This window comes from Apteryx rowi, unplaced genomic scaffold (assembly GCF_003343035.1).
Source record: "Apteryx rowi isolate R43461 unplaced genomic scaffold, aptRow1 scaffold_6, whole genome shotgun sequence".
In the NCBI taxonomy this organism is placed as follows: Eukaryota; Metazoa; Chordata; class Aves; order Apterygiformes; family Apterygidae; genus Apteryx; species Apteryx rowi.
Window position 1 is genome coordinate 4008288 of NW_020450871.1, and position 16682 is coordinate 4024969.

General features: G+C 40.9%; 1 protein-coding gene across 1 annotated transcript in view; it reads left to right on the forward strand.

Annotated features, from left to right (window-relative positions):
• Positions 1 to 16682, forward strand: part of MAD1L1 (mitotic arrest deficient 1 like 1) — a 375918-nt gene that overhangs the window by 141508 nt on the left and 217728 nt on the right. The window lies entirely within an intron of this gene.

Here is a 16682-nt window from a genome sequence, read left to right on the forward strand (position 1 = left end):
ACAGGACAAAGAATCAGTGGCTACAGGTGAAAAGCTGATTTTCACATTTTCCTCTTATATGTATTTTCTTCCCGGATTATTCTTAGAATCCAAAGTCATATTTTGGCTGGTTCTGGCAGTAACTGATCGTTTCTTCTGTAAAAAACAATAGTTGGGAAGGAATTAGACCGACTTCTTGACTTAGACCTGTCAAGAATTTGGAGCATGTGTAACAGAAGCACTTTGGAGATGTTCGTGCTTGTTAACATCCATACTTTCTTTTACTCTTTCTTTCTGGTTTTGCTTTTCACTGGTTCTATTTCAGCAAAGTTAGTATCTCAGAAGTGAGCATGCAGTGCTAGTAATCCTTTCCTAAACAGAGCTGGTGCTTTGCTGATAGACATAAATTTTTCTGGTGCTGATAAGAATGACTAATCGATACAAGGATCCCCAAACAGAGATTTGGAGGGGATCTGGGTTTTAGTCCAGTTTTTCTAAGCTGCTGAATAACTACAGTCACTTCAGCTTGCTGGGCCTCAGTTTTACCTTCCATAAAAGGTCAGCGATGATGCTGAACTTCCGTAATAAACTGCTTTTAAGACTGACTGATAAAAAACACAGCATAAAAGCTTAGAAGTAGCCCTATATATCTATATTGTTAAGTGGAAGAGTTACTTAAGGCAGTGTCCTCGTAACATATCTGCTTTTGCATATATTCTCTTGTATTTTTCCTCCTATTTCTCTTCTTTCTTAATCATCTGTTCTCCAGTTTTCTCCAGATTGGAGGGTGTCTTGCTTGTACTAGATTGATGAACTAAAGATTAAAATTTTGAAAAGTGGGAGCTGCAGACCGAGGACAAAAGCACTGAGTATGTTCAACTCAGCCCTGTGAAAGAATATGTGAACAGATGTTAAATAAGGTACCAAATTCAATTATTTTTGTTCACCAGTGAGATCAAAAGAGGAATTGATTATAATGTGCAGATATCTTTCTTTGTGGTCTGCGTGGTGAAAACTCCAACTGTATTTACGTCTTAAAGATGATGTGTCAGGAGACAGTATTGTTCAGTAGGTATGAACAAAGACAAGACTCATCTGTAGGTGGCAGGGAAATAGGAAATGTACACCTCTTGGCAGTAATCTTTTCCATTTAAAAAGCAAACTGGAAAAATGAAGCTTCACTAATTCCAGAACACACAAAAAGGAGGAGAAGCTAAGGGATGTAATCACACCTCTTGGAGAAATTCAAGGCTGGACTTGCCATCCATTGCCAGAGATGATTTAGTGGGAATTAAATCAGCTCTGACCATGGAGGGGATGACTGTAGATGAGAAGAAAAGAGGAAAGAACTGCATACGCATTAGCATGCCGCAGCGTTAGCGAGCTTAGCAGGAGAGCGGGCTGGAAGTAAGCCTTGGCGTTGAGTAACTGTCCTCCCCTTCCAGCGAGCTGCAGGTCCACACTGAGCAAGTGCTCGATGATTGCGTTAACCACCTACCACGGGCAGGCTGTCATTCCTTGGTCAGCGCTTTGCAACTGTTTAACGTGCTCTGGCAACAGACACAATAGAAGCCACGTGAATTGTCTTAGTGCTGAATGCTGAAATTTGCCAAGTTCGTATCCGTTTCCTGGCTCCCGCTGGGCCCAAAGCATTCCCACCTATCTGCATTCACTGAGTGCTGTACGTGCAATGCCAGCACAGACAAGGGCAGATCCCCAACCCTGTAATTTCCACTAGGCTCCAAACAGTTGCTAGCAAAGAGCACCCGTTTGCCTACGTTTGTGCAAACATCACAGGGAAAAATTTTCCCACAGCCAGCGTTTGCTGTGGGATGCTGTGCCCCTCGGACTGTGTTGTGCAAAACAGCGCAACGCTTAAAAATAACAGCATGTTATTTATAACACTGTCCTATAGTGTTACAAATAACAGCCGTATCCATCACATGCTGCTCCTTCAAACATAAGAGTTTAAAGCCACTTCAAAGACCCCCTGTTTCTTCATGTGGATAATGAGAAAGAAATTGCTGTCTAGAGCATAGGAGGGGTTGCTTTTCTTTTCTCTTCACTGTTCATATCAGTGGGTTAAATTGTCTAATAATCTTAATTCTAAGCTTTTGAAGCATTTTTATTGTGAAAAGTATTCTTAAAGTATGAAATATATGTATTTGAAGTGCAAGAATGTTGAATTTAAAGAAGAATGATCATGTTCAACTCAATTCAGTGGCTGATATTAAAGAGGCAATTACGTATGATTTGTGAAATAAAGAGACCAGCCTCTGCAGAGTGTGGTACCCGCAGGGTTTAACAGCATACTCTCTGATCTGAGCTAATAAGAGTGGTATATAATATTGGAGTTTTCCTTGTCAGAAAACTTATTAGTATAACAGTGTGAGAACTGTGTGTGTGAGACAGAGAAAGGAAGCAGCTGTTTGCCTTTTGTTGCCACAGGAGGAGATGGGGAGAAGTTCTCTGTAAAAAAAAAGTTCACTTGTTTCACTGCTGTTTTTTTATTTATAGTATTAAACTGTTGTTAAAGAAAAAGTATGAATAGGTAAATTCTTTCAGAAGCATACATTTAGCATCCGCATGGATTCCACAAACTTCAGTTGGAGATTAATTCCTTTATTTGCTTATGTTCCTCTGAAGTTTTTTTAAATTTTGTACAAAGTTTTCTACAAACTTTGGTGAATGTTGTTTATCTTGACTTTAGCAAGGCTTTCAACTCTGTCCCGTGTAACATTCTCATTGACAAACTGATGAAGTATGGGCTAGATAAGGGTACAGTGAGGTGGATTGAAACCTGGCTGAACTGCAGGGCTCACAGGGTTGTGATCAGTGGCACAAAGTCCAGCTGGAGGCCGGTCACTGGAGATGTTCCTCTGGGGTTAATACTGGGGCCAATGGTGTTTAGCATCTGCATTAATGACCTGGATGATGGGACAGAGTGCACCCTCAGCAAGTTTTCAGATGATATGAAACTGGGAGGAGTGGCTGATGCACCAGATGGTTGAGCTGCTTTTCAGAGGGACCTTGACAGAACTGGAGAAATGGGCAGAGAGGCATCTCATGAAGTCCAACAAACAGAAACATGAAGTTCTGACCCTGGGAAGGAGTAACCCCATGCACCGATACTGGCTAGAAAGCAGCTTTGCAGAGAAGGCCCTGGGGATCCTAGCGGACACCAAGCTGAACGTGAGCCTGCGATGTGCCATTGCGGCAAAGGCGGCCAGCAGCCTCCTGGGCTCCATTAGTCAGAGTGTTGCCAGCAGGTTGAGGGAGGGGATCCTTCACCTCTGCTCAGCACTGGTGAGACACATCTGGAGTGCTGTGTCCAGTGCTGGGCTCCCCAGGACAAGAAAGACATGGACCTACTGGAGTGAGTCCAGCGAAGCTGATTAAGGGATTGGAGCATTTGGCATACGAGGAGAGGCTGAGAGAGTGGGACTGTTTAGCTGGAGAAGAGAAGGCTCAGGGGGATCTTATTCATGTGTTAAATGCCTGATGGGAGGGAACATGAAGATGGAGCCAGACTTTTCTCAGTGGTATCCAGCAAAATGACAAGAGGAAAGGGACACAAATTGAAATACAGGAAATTCCATTCAAACATAAGAAAAAACTTTTTTTTTTTTACTGTGAAGGTGGTCCAATCCGGAGACGTTGTAGAGCCTTCATCCTTAGAGATATTCAAAACCCAGCTGGATATGACCCTGAATAACCTGCTCTAGCTGACCCTGCCCTGAACAGGGGGGGCTGGACTAGATGATCGCCAGAGATGCCTTCTGACCTCAATGACTCTGTGATTCTGTGAAATACCTACTGCTAATAATAGACTAAATTGAAAATGCCACCATCTCATATAGCCTTCATTGGTAAGATAAAGCTGTATTAGAGAGAGATTCTGCTAAGTCAGAACTGAATGCTGGCCAGGTTTATTGTAAGGCACTTACGGAGAAAGGCATTTTATTAAATAATACAGATGGCATTTTGCAAATGGAAGCAAAAGAACCAAATATAGCATCAGATATATGACTTCATTTTAAACTTGATTTTTCTGAATTTAGAATAATAATAAAAATAGCTCTGATAGTAGTACCTGACACACAGCAATGGACTTTTCTTTCCTAGACATGACCAACTTACTGATGAGCGTTGTGTGCTTAAGTATTGCTGTGCAAGTGGGTTCTGTTTTCACCCTTTTGTTGCCTTCTTGAGGACTTGGTTGCAAACTAAAGATCCTGTAGTTGTGGGTATGGTGGATTTGAGTGATCTTGTGCATCTGGTCTGTGGAAAATAAGAAAGGCTAAATTTCAGCCCGAGTTCCCCTGAGTGATCCCGAAAGCTCTGCTTTATGGATCCGTTGCAGTATGGAATTAGGAGTTCATGTTTATTGTTAATTCAGCCTGCTGTTTTCCAGCTCTTTCCATGATGTTATGTGGCAGGGGGAGACTTCTTCCCTCTCTTACTGTGTCTTTCCCTTTGACAATCTCTTCTGTGATTGTACCATATTCTACTCACTTCAATAAAATTGTGCCCAGAAGTAGAAGAGGTGATATTGCTTTTTGTTCTGTAATATATGGCAATTTATTAGTAAGAAAGCAAAGCGATGATTTTAATTTGTAACAAAGTAGGGTTTTTTTAGTATTGTGGCTGTGGTCTTTATTGCCATGTGGTTTTGCGGAAAATACAATGTAAACAATTAAGAGTGTGCATAATTTTGTGGTCAAATATTAATTAAAACTGAATATTGAATGTTTTGGTTTTTTACATTTAATCATCATTCTTTTTCAGATATATATAACGAATATATTTACTAAGCAATGTTTTTCTTCTGGTAAACTGCTTTTCCACTTGTTTTTAATGAAGCTTGACTTCAGTGCTTCACATTTTGTCTGATGGTTTGAGCATAACATTCTTGATGTCAGTGCAGTTTTGAGGAAAGATTTTGTTGACTTAATATTGCAGAGCCAGTGGAGGGAGAACAAAAGAGAGGGATGTTGCCTTGTCTGCCTGAATTCACTAGCGCTCTTGTGACACTGTAAGAGCAAAGTGTTCACTGAGTGACAGCTAATATTAATTTTAGGCCTCAGTGTGCTAACCTGTAGGATCTGTAAAGGTAATAGTTTCTTTACAGAAATGCTTCAAATTTGAGGAAACCTGTGTATGCGGGTTGTTGTAGCAAAGGCTGGAGGTTCGTTCTTCTAGGTGTAGACATGGATCCTCTTCTTGTCTCCGCTACTGGTGGCCGAAGGGATGACTGCCTGCCGTGCACCCTGACTTCTCCCCACCGCCTTTTTGCCGGTCCCTGGCTCAGCAGCGTTTGGGAGCGCTTCTCGCTGCTCTCAAACGAGCTGAACCCTCTGACGTTGTTGAGTAGCGGGTCCTTGCCAAGCCACGTTGTTGGCACTTAGCACAGNCGCACACACGGCCGAGCTGGCAGCGTGGAGCCTGTGGGTCATCTCTGCATGGGAAGCTGGGGGCTGCAGGAGCGTCGGGATCGTGAACTTCTTGGCCAGCGGAGAACTGCAAGAGGACGCGTCTGTCCTCGCGGCAAGACGTGGCAAAGGGGCCAGTACATCTTGTGGTGCGTCTTCGCTCTTTCTCTTGATTTATAGCTGGTGACCCCACTTCAACTAAGCATACTGCAGAGCAGCAGCCAGGAAAGGGTGGTGAGAATGTAAAAGACCAGGGAAACGGTTGTGCTGGAAAACTGTGAAGGTTGGACTTGTTTACCTAAAAGTAGTTGAATAAGAGGTGACAAGTTGAAAGCACATACCCTAATGAAAGGGTTTAGAGAAGCTGTTACGGAGCTGTTATTTTCCCTGTCTGTGCAATACAAGAGCAAAAGCGTTCAATGAAGCTGAAAGGTGGCAAATTAAAAACTGATAAAAGAAAATACATTTTCAAGCAATGGAAAAAGCCATGAGATTCATTGCCACCAGAAAATTGGCAAGGTCAGAATTTTATCAGGGTTCAGAAAGAAGCTGGATATTTATATGAACAATAAAAATATCCGGAGGAGTTGTTAGTGAGAGATTTGTTTTTCAGAAGTATTTATTACATGTACTTTTTTTTTTTTTTTTGGAGTTCAGAAACTCAGGATGGGACTGGAAGGGTGGTAAAGGGCCATGACACTACATCTGCCTATTATGGTCCTCGTACCTCCTCTTCAGCATCTGGTTTTGTTCCTCACCACATCATCACACCTCAGGACGGATGGGAACCCAGGCCTGATTCAGAGTGGTGGTTGAGATACTTGTCTGCTGGCCTGTGTTGAAGTTTATACTGGATTTGAGTGCCAACATATTACAAATTTGTGCTCAAGAAGCTAACCCAAAGTGCAGAGGTGGCAGGGTCCTGTTTGTTAAATGCAGAAAACAGTTTCAGAAGGACTTTTTAGAAGGATAAATAGTAGTTGGGCTTTGTGGTGTTTGTTTTGCTGTCTGAGAGCAGGTCCTGAAGCTGGCTGCTGATTAAGCTAATGAGATGTGTTGTGTGGGTGTCATCTGAACTCAGTTCCAAGCTGAGTGAATAAACTGGTCTTAAAAAAAGCCAAGGAGGGGTTGCTTGGTGCAGATTGTGTTTTTAACCTTCTTAAGTGCCTGAAGTTGGCTCACCTACTCAAAGCCCTACATTGATTATTCATTCAATGTTCAAAGGGTATACATTAAAACATGCAACCCACTTGGTTTGCATAATGTGAAATTAGTATTTTAACCACATCCAAGTAAGTAATCAACTTTAGCTCAAAATATTTGGTTTATTCTTGCTTTATCTCAAATAAATTGTTGGCTGTAAGTAAATAAGCTAATTGTCCATTTTAGAAGATAAAGTCAAGTTAAAATTACAGAGAAGACAAGGCAGCCTACAGCTTTTAACTTTGCATTCTGGCTTGAGTAAAAGCCTATGGTGGGATCTCGAATTGAAATTGAGTTGCCAAGTTAAACCTCCAGCTTAGCCTCGTCTTGCTGTTGGGAGAACTGCATGGGTGAGAAATGACCCTTTATGGTTAGTATCATTTCAAGAAGAATATTTTTAGGTTTTCTTTTGCTTTATGCTTGGCTGATGTAGTATGGAAATTGCACATTATGCCTCCAGTACTTTTCGGAATGCTTTATGATTTTTGGTCAATAATTTGACCATCAGCGTTGGGTAGGCACTGGCTTTGGTGTTGTGTATGGAGGTGGTTTGATATTTTACCCATTGCTTAGCACTTCTAGATCAGAGCGGGTCTGTGACTGCTGTGGGCTTGTGTGCGGTTCCCCATGCGGTGGTCATAGCTGAAGGAAGTTTCCAAAACAGTTGTTACAGACGGGCAAACACATTTTTAACACCAAGGTATAGTGAGCAGGACGGGTTTTTGTATAGATACGTTAAACACTGAGTTGTAAATTTTGTCAGATGAAGGAATTAAATCTCTGATACACATTGATGATTTGCAGTGTAAATTCTGTTGATGGATGTCTCTGTTGTAGAATATATAGAGAGACTTCACTGCCTTGTATCTTGTTTTTAAGGACATATCATTGAACTGGGGAGCGGGGGTGAGGAGCTGTGTCTGATCTGCTGGCTAGAATGCTTTAGAGGTAATACAGATGTGTTACGGGTGACCGAGGAGGTAATGTGATTTATAACTTCTGAAACTTTTAAAGCTGTTGATCTTTTGTGTCCTGGAGTTATATAGTAGAGGGAATATTTTATGAATTAAGTAAAATATGGGAAATCACTTAGTTACATTCCTCAATAATGCAAATGGGTGAAGCATTACCTAAAATCCTCCTTTTGTTTACCATTTTCAAAAAGCCACAGTTGCCGTATTTCTAGAATTGCTGACTCATAGTAAGGGGACCAGGCAACTACTTTGCACGTTCAATTTAGCATTCTGTATGGAGCTGAATGGATGAACTTGGTCCTCTGATTTGTCTGTCCTCTCAAAATCCCTTGCAACAGATTTGCCCTCATGCTTTGGTTCTTTCTGGGACGCTTTTAACGCTCCAGAAACTTGGGTGTGGAGCTTGCTGAACCTTCAGTGTACTACTTCTTCCATGAAAAAGTCTTCGGCAAAGATAACTGCACTGGCTTAGAGCACAGTTCACCTTATTTTTCTCCCACATTAATGATATTTATCAGTTAAAACTGCAAGAAACTGACTGTTAAGAGATTTTTGAGGCCAGTATCTGGAGTTACTTACTAGGCAGCAGGAAAAAGAAATCAGAGGGGAGGGAATGAATGTAGGGCTGAATTTTTATGTGCTGTAGACACAGGCAGAATAGAAGAATCTGATGCAGCCTCACAAAAACTTTCTTTTCAGGGTTGAATAAGGCTTTTTCTTTTTTTTTGAATGAATGAATAAAATATTAGGTTTCTATTGCCAGTAAGTAAAGATGAATACATTTTCCTGTCAGCTGTATGCCTTTCCCTTGCCAACGATGGTAATCTAGTGGCTAGGCTGAGTAAGGTATGGTATTAAAATTTCTTTTGGAAGTGGCCGTTTTTCAAATGTGAGCTGTGCGAGCAGTGTCAGATAACTATGTAAGGCCGAGAGCGGCTCTGTACAGAGGCAGGCAAATAAGGCGGCTTTGCCCTGGCGTAGGAATGCCACCACTTGAGCAGCAGGGCTCAGGGAAACGGAAGAAAGAGTTTCTCTTGAATGAAGAGGCAAGAAATATGCCATGGGCTTGTGTTAGAGATAGGCAGTGGTAAGCATTTCGGCAGAAGGGAGTTGTATGGAAAAAAAAATCATAAAATTATTTTATAGCGGCAGGAGGTTAGGAAACATAACTCAACATGTTAAACTCACTGTGAAGCAAGAGGACCCCAGGGGTATTTTAGTCAGATAATATTTAGTTTGCTACAGTGTCAGTTGTATGATTGCTTGTCATCTGGCATATGTATATGCTATAAGCAAAATGAGGCTTTTAGGGACCATGAACAATTTTCCAGAAGATAGTAAGCAGGGGATTTATCAGAGAAGGATTAAAAGAGTTGCAGTGGATTTATTTGCTCTGGTCCGTTGCCAGCATATAAGGCAAAGCTGAGCCATCTGTAAAGAAGAGTTGGAGGTGAGGGACAATAGCTAGAAAGGAAGAACTATAAATCTGGACAAAAACCTACAGAATATAAGAGTATACAAGAGGTGCATATATATTTTTATGTATAAGCCATATACATATAATACTACCTACATATGTATGTGTGCTAAAGGAGCAGTCAGATTGCAAAGGCTATCCAAAATTTTGGAAATGATGATTGGGAAAATAAGAGTGTTTGAGTGCCTATTTCTGGCACTTAATACCAGTCTTCATTCCTCTTTCCCGCAGTGTCAGAGTCTTTGCCTGGCTGTGTTCTCTTGTCGCCGCAGTTTCCCCCCTTGGCTATTTTCTCTAGACTTCCAACCCTGTTCTTGGATGGAAAGCTGATGTTCATCCTTAATAATATGATACATTTCCTAGAAGGAAAATGGCTCCGTTATGAGAATATTAGAAAAAGTGATGAAGAACAGCAGTTGTAGAGAAATGATAAGAGCGATAAGGATGCTTAATTCCTGGTTTGCTGCATGTTTGCGATTACAGAATACATTGATTTCTTGGACCTCTTTCTCAGCTATTCAGGTTAGACAGGGATGGAGGCACTTGGACTTATAAAGAAGAAATAATTTATTTGTGTTGGATAAACCTTGATTGCAGTAGGCAATACATCTGAAGGACTTCTTGATAGGTTAAATCTATCCTTAGACTGCTGCAATAGACTTATGTTGGCTTGAGGGGCAAAAATGCAAGCAGAGGCTTGATGTATGGGAAGTCATATTTGAGAGGTAAGAATATTTTGAAAAATCGTTCTTTAATGTCTTTCTTGTCAGTGCAAGGGTAGGGAAAACTGCTGGATGTTTTTATTATTATGGACTTAACTGGCTTTTTTGTAAATGCTGTTTTAATTGAGGTCTTGAGTAGAAAGTCAATGGTGTGTATATACATATGTGTCTGCAGTCAGTTCTAATTTGCAAAGTAATGTGAAAATAGGTCAGCCACAGAGAGAAATGTTGGGAAATGGCTGTATCTGACAAGGAAGCTTTTTGGAGGTTTGGGAATAGAAAATTTTGGTTTAAAGACAAGTACAAAAGATAAAGGTGGTGAGAGAAAGGGGAGCCATTTGCCTTCTGGTAATAGTAGTTGCCGTTATAGATGAGGCAGATATGAAAAATCTCTGATAGTTTTATTTTTGCTGCTTTTCTTCAAAATAGAATTCTGCTTTTTCTCCATTCTGGAAGACTCGATTAGCACTTGTTAGCAACACACCCGGAGGGTCAAGAGCTGAGGGAATATAGCTCCTCCTAGCTGCTTTCCTGTAATAGCAGAGTCTGATCAAATTGGCATTTCTAACCAATGTGCTTTAGCCACAGCTGTGTCTTCTGGGCACTGTTTGTTGGATCATGATGTCACCTTGTTTTTACTTCTTTTCCAGTTTTCTGTGAGATAGTAGGATGTGAACATAATCTTTGAAACATAATCTTACTAAATACCATAATCTTACTACAAAGTACCATAATCTTACTACAAAGTAAGGCTTAACAATGTAGCCATTGGTATAATTAATGCTTTCAAAAGAAGTATTGATATAGAGGACCAAGACACCTGTAAGATTGGATTAGTTTCCTTTTGCCATCTGTAGAATGACTATATGGAATCACTTTTCTTTACTCTCTTTTTATTTCTCTCATGCACCATATTGGGAGGAAGGAGAAGGTTTCTTGGAATTGGTTCCAAAGCATGGAACAGAGTTTCCCAGGAGCTCTGGGCCACCCTGTGTTTCGCCATCTTCCACCCTTGTGACTTCTAACATTAACATATAGCTATTTATGTAATTTAAAAGAACTCCACTGCACATGTTTCTCTTTGGAAAGAGGTAGAGGGGAGGACAGGTGACATATTCCTCATCTTGCTACTGCAATTCTGGAAGGTGTTCTGACACTGAAGTGATGATGGTGGTGAAAGATTATACATACATCTCAGAGATGGCTTTTCAGGTAGCCAGTACAAAGAGAAACTTATTTATTTTTTACTTATATGAATTTGAAAATTTTTATGCTCTGCACCCGAAAAGTGAAATACTCAAAAATCATATTTCCAAGCTTAGCCTTTGCTTGGAGGCAATTGGTGTGCAGTGATTGGCATGCGTGATGAGGTCAAGAGGCCCCATGCAAGAGCTGGAAGAGATGGGACACTGTCTGAGATGAGCTGGCCATTGATGGTGGCCAGGCTGGTGATAGGTTTGGAGTCTACTTGCAGAAGCCATTCAGACTTCTTATCTTACATCACCTGAAGGGAAAACATGCAGGACTGCATTTTGCTTTCATGAATTTCATCTCCTTGATACAAATTCAGTCCTCTAACTATAGAGATGATCCTCCTCTTTGACAAACACCTCCCTGAAGGTGAGATTTATCACATTTAGTTTTTCCCTTTATTCAGTAGGCAAGTTACCTGTCAAAGAAGGAAATTAGACTGGTTCGATATTATTCATATTAATTCTCAGTTGTTAGCACTAATTCTTTTCTAGCTGCTTTCAATTTGATTGTTAATATTTTCTTCAAGCACTTTGTGAGGTGCCAAAGTTTTGAAGTAAGTGATTTGTAATTTCCAGAGTTTGTCTCCTCTCTCCCATCCTTCTTTTGAAAGGTTGGAGCTCTTCCTTTTTCTAGTTTTCAGGGCCTGTGCGACTATTTGTGAATTTGTCAAAGATCATTGCTCATGGACTAGAGACTGTTGTGACTGTTTTTGAAGTATCCGAAGGGTAAATTTTTGGTGGGTCCTGTCACCATTTAATATACTTAAGTACCCTTTAATTAATTCTGACCATATTTTGGTGTATGTTTCCACACCTCATGTTGATAATTTTACTAGTGTTAAATGTCTGGTCAAGCCCCAGTTACCATCTCCCTCTTTCTATGAGTCTCTATGTAGTTTAGACAAAAAAAAAAAAACACGGGACTCTCTGTTATGCACTCATCTTTCTCTTTTATTTCTGGAATAGTTGGCTAAATTAGACCTGATTGCAAATAGCAACTGTTTGATTTGACGCTCCATATTCTTAGTTCAATCTCATTTTGAAGTTTTCTCTTATTATCATTAATTTATAGTTAGGAGTCTGGAGCGGAAGAGGAGGGGGAAGTCTTGCCGCTGATTTCCTATAATGAAGCAGTCTATTAACATTCTCCCAAAATTATCATTAGTTAAACAGAAAGTTGGTCTAGTGCTAGGAATAGGAATATTTCTGTACCACAAAAAGGCCCTGAGTGGGGGAATATGATTATGGTTCTGCTTTACCAAGCCTCTCTCCTCCATCAGGCTCTCATCCATGCCGAAGGGAGGGAGCAAGTGAGCTGTGTGTTTGGGTTTTGGATTAATGGTTGAAGCTCACTCATGTGGAAATAAATCAGATTTTACTGTGACTAGCATGTGTCATTAAAAAGCCATTATCAGAACGGACCAGCGCGATTCCTGCTCTTTCATTGCTGATGACAAAACAATCTGTTCTTTTAAAAAAAAAACAACCCCAAAACGATAACCCTATGTTTTCTTTCAGAGACCGGTGCAGGAGACTTAACAGAATAGAACCTGGGTGAAGAGAGGCAGTTGAAAGATTTATTGATCAATAAAACAGACAATTACAGCTTGTTTATAAAAGGAAAAAAAACCCCAAATCTTGGGCCTGCAAGCAACACTGAAACTCTAATAATGATAACTCTGACACCCAGCTTGAAACTATAAAAGTCAATAGGAAGATATAGGATTTCAATAAAATTATGACACTAGATAAACTTTACCCCAGGAACAAATTTTCCCTGGGCGTGTGACTGACTTCAGTTAGATTTGTAACTTTAATTTCTTTCTTATTGATTTTTTTTTCTTTAACTAATTAGAAAGTCTGCGGTGAATTCGGTATATATCTGTTTGAGGAGGGGCTAACAAGCGTCAACAGGAATAGAGGCTGAGTTTAAAATGCCATCTGACCTTATCTAGATTAATTTTTTTGCTATGTCTTACTCTCTCTCCAGTTGTTTCCAATATGCAAGCGGGAGCATGCGTGTGCTTGAAGCCACGGGCCGGACGCCGAGACGGGCAGCAGCAGCGCCGCAACCACCGGAGGGTTGTTAGCGGGGAAGGCGATAGCTGGGGAGCGTTCAGGTTAACAACTCTCAGGTCTTTCCCCAAAACTAACCCAGAAGTCCCAGAGGAGCACACTTACGTTACTGCTGTTTCTAAAACAGTCTTGTAGCCCTCTGGTGCATGAATGCTAGTGGAAGAAACTGCCTTTTATCTTAAAGCTGCTTATCAACAAAGTCCAATTTTGGCTTTATGCAGGAAGGACTAGGGGAGGGGGCAGGAGAACTGGAGAGAAGCTTGATCTTCGGGTGGTTTTCAAAGGTGGGATCCTGTGCGTTCACATAGTGGATTTTCATGGGATCAGTTCCAGGTTGTGGTTGAGACTGTAAAACATGTTTTCTTTTTGGCTACTTGTGCAACATTAGGAGATGTATTCTTTTGGTGAATTGGCTGCTGCTGGCAAAATGAAGGGAAACTGTTTAATCTTTGAAAAATTCTCTATCCTTCCWCTTTTTCAAACTTCTGCCTCCTCAAACAAACACAGCTGTGTGCTGTAGCACCAGAGTTTGCTTTGGGGCATTAATTTCCTAGGTTTATAATGAACATCAAAAACAATTATTGTGCTTTTAGGGCATGTTTAGATTAAGCTGCATTTCTGTTCCTGTGTTGACGTGAACCTGGCCAAGGTAAAGAGGAAGGGAAAGCATGGCCATGTAAGGACATTAGGAGAGCAGGAATTGCTTTTGGTGAGCTGTCATTGCAAAGGCAGGCTTTGAGAGGTAGTTTAGCGAAGGTGTCTGGTGCTGGGTACGTTTCAGAAATTCCTAGAGGGACTGCTTTTTGGTAATTCTGCTGAATACGCTCCTTATATAAAGCAGAAAAGCAGAAGATGTTTGAAAAAGGTTAGAGAGGATGTATTAAAGTCCCTGGGGAGGTTTTTGATGGGGCTTAGGGTATATATCCTGTGGTGTGGGATGTAGAGATACTGTGGCAGTTGCGAAATTAAGATTACATTTTGGAGAATCTTTTTACTTGGAGGACTTCTCAACAACAGTTTCTGTTTCCTGCCAAACTAACAAAGATCTTTAGGAGGGAGGGAAAAGCTTTCAGTAAGTGCTCTTGATAGGGAAGAACTTGAAGATGGAGCTGGGGACCACTTGTTGGAAGCTGAGAATCGATTTCATTACAGTATTAATATTTAGAAATAATTAAAGATGAGAACTAAACACCAGGATCAAATATTTAATTGTACTGCCCTTTCTTTCAGCTTTTCAGCAGCCTTTTTCACTACAGCTTGTGCTCTGGTTTACTGTGCATATTTTTTCTTGGCAAGTTTGCTCCTCTCTTCAGAGAAAGGCTTTGAAACTCAAGGTCTGCAGTCAATTTTAAGGAAAATACACCCCGTAGGGATGTCCTGTTCCCTTACAGGTTTCCCCATCCTAATATGAAAGCAGAAGTTTGTCCTCCTTGCAGCTGAACAGCTCGGGGAACCACTAGGATCTTGCTGGGGGTGACTTGAATACCTAATATTCAGGAGTTAATTGGAAGCCAAGTGTGCTGGGAATTGCCAGGGGTCCTATTTGCCATTGAAAATATGGTAGGGATTTCAGGACCGCCCTGCTGTAATGGAGAGCACATTGCTGTGTTAAACTATCACATTGATGAAAGATGCTTAGCAGAAAATTGGGACAGCGGAGCAGATTGTAGTACAGAGAGAGGGAGAGAAAGGATGTTGTAATTGCAGATCTAATTGCAACAATATGCAAGGATCAAACCAATAAATACAGTAAATGCGGTCATTACATTCCCTTTTGTGTTCTAGACAATAATTCTGCAATAAATGGGGAACAAAAGTTGTCTGCTGAGCCAAGGCAGTTTGTCTTATGGAGAGTGAAGTTTGCAGATTGGGTGGTGCATGTGTGTTGGTGAGAGAGAGGAATGATGGAATGATCCTGGACTGCTGCTTTTTTACTAACAGAAAGATGTGGCTTTTTTCCTTGCGGAAAGAGATGGCTGGGTTTCTCTTCCTGCAATAACATGAAAGTAGTTCCTTTCATATGTCTGCCAGGTCAATAATTCTTTCAAAAGCTTATGGCAAAACTGTTCTTTCCTTGGAGTAGGACTTCTCTTCAGCCAGGCCTGAGCAAGAAGCTAATAATCAGTTCCATGTTAAAATCTGTTTTTTTTTATTTCTCTGTTAACTCAGTTCCTTCAGCCTCAGGCAGTTCTTTGGTCTTGAAGTCCCTTTACCTGCTGACCAGTCCAACCATCTTGGTTGACCTTTCAATACATTGCATGCTTTGAAACACACTACACCTCTGGCAGTCCCCTTCTTGTTTTCACACCTTGAATTTGAATGTTCCTTCCCTTTTCCATGCATATGTTCAGTGTTTGACCTTTAGATTTTGAAGGGGGAGACAATCTTCATATTTAGGCTTGCTCAACTGTGCAGTTAGCATCACCTTCACTGTCTGAAATACAACTTTTTTTCACTTGGGGGTGAGGGGAAGGGACCTTTTTTTCCTATCCCAGTAATTCCTGATTTTCTCTAGAGAGCAGGATCCCAGCAAAGCATTGCAGCATGACTAAGTTTGGTTTATGATATGCTTCAGGTTCAATATAGTGGTAGTGACCTGGTCTGGATATGGACTGAACAGCTATAAAGCTGGGTGATCTTGTAATAATATTTTGGACTTTTGTGATGGCAGAATTCACACTAGAAAACTGATTTGTCTGGAGCACTTGTGCATTCCTCTAATAGGGTGAGATAGCAAACTTCAGCAATGAAAGGGAGGCAGCGCTATAGGATTTCCTAGGAATTTTTGCTCTTTTGAGTTATGCCAGGGCAGTGTGCTGCTTTGACCCTGTTCTGTAGCCTCACAGACATCAAGGTTCTTCAATATGGTCAAAAGATAAAAACACGTCATCAGCTGTCTAATCCGTTTCTGCATATTGCACTGTAAACACTAATCTCCTTAAAACATGCCTGGCGTTTTGAAATGCTCTTCAGCCTTTTGTCCCCATTCTTTTTTTCCAGCAGTGTCTTGGAGGTGGGCGCTAGGTGCTGTCAAGCTGGTAATGCTTAGAAGATATTTCAACCAGGGGCCCACGCAAAAAGTTTTACCTTTAGCTTACAGCCCAAGTTTTATGCTTGGCAATATGAACACCCTCAGAGAGGGGAGAGGGATCCTTATTCTCTGAAATACTTGGTTATCATTGCCAGCAAATAGCAAAAGTAGTCAAACACGTTCTCTACAAAACATTAATCGGTGAAAAGATATTTATTATAAACACTGACTATGGCAGTGTTCAACAAGTGGTCGGTCACATGCCTTTTAGAGGATATCTGCTCTCAGCCACTTTGTTGTCTGTCAAATCCGTTTCATTTCTGTTGTCACGATTTTGTTCATTCACTGCTGGAACTCTTTGGCAGGAGAAATGTCAAGTACTACACTACACGTTTTGCTGAAGAAACCATCCAGCCATGACGAGTTAGAATGGTGTCTCTAAGAAAAACAAAGGCTCTGTTTTCAGTTGCTATATGCTTGTTAGAGTGCATGCATGTTGCTTTCCAGCAAGAGATATGCCGTTTATGTGCACAAA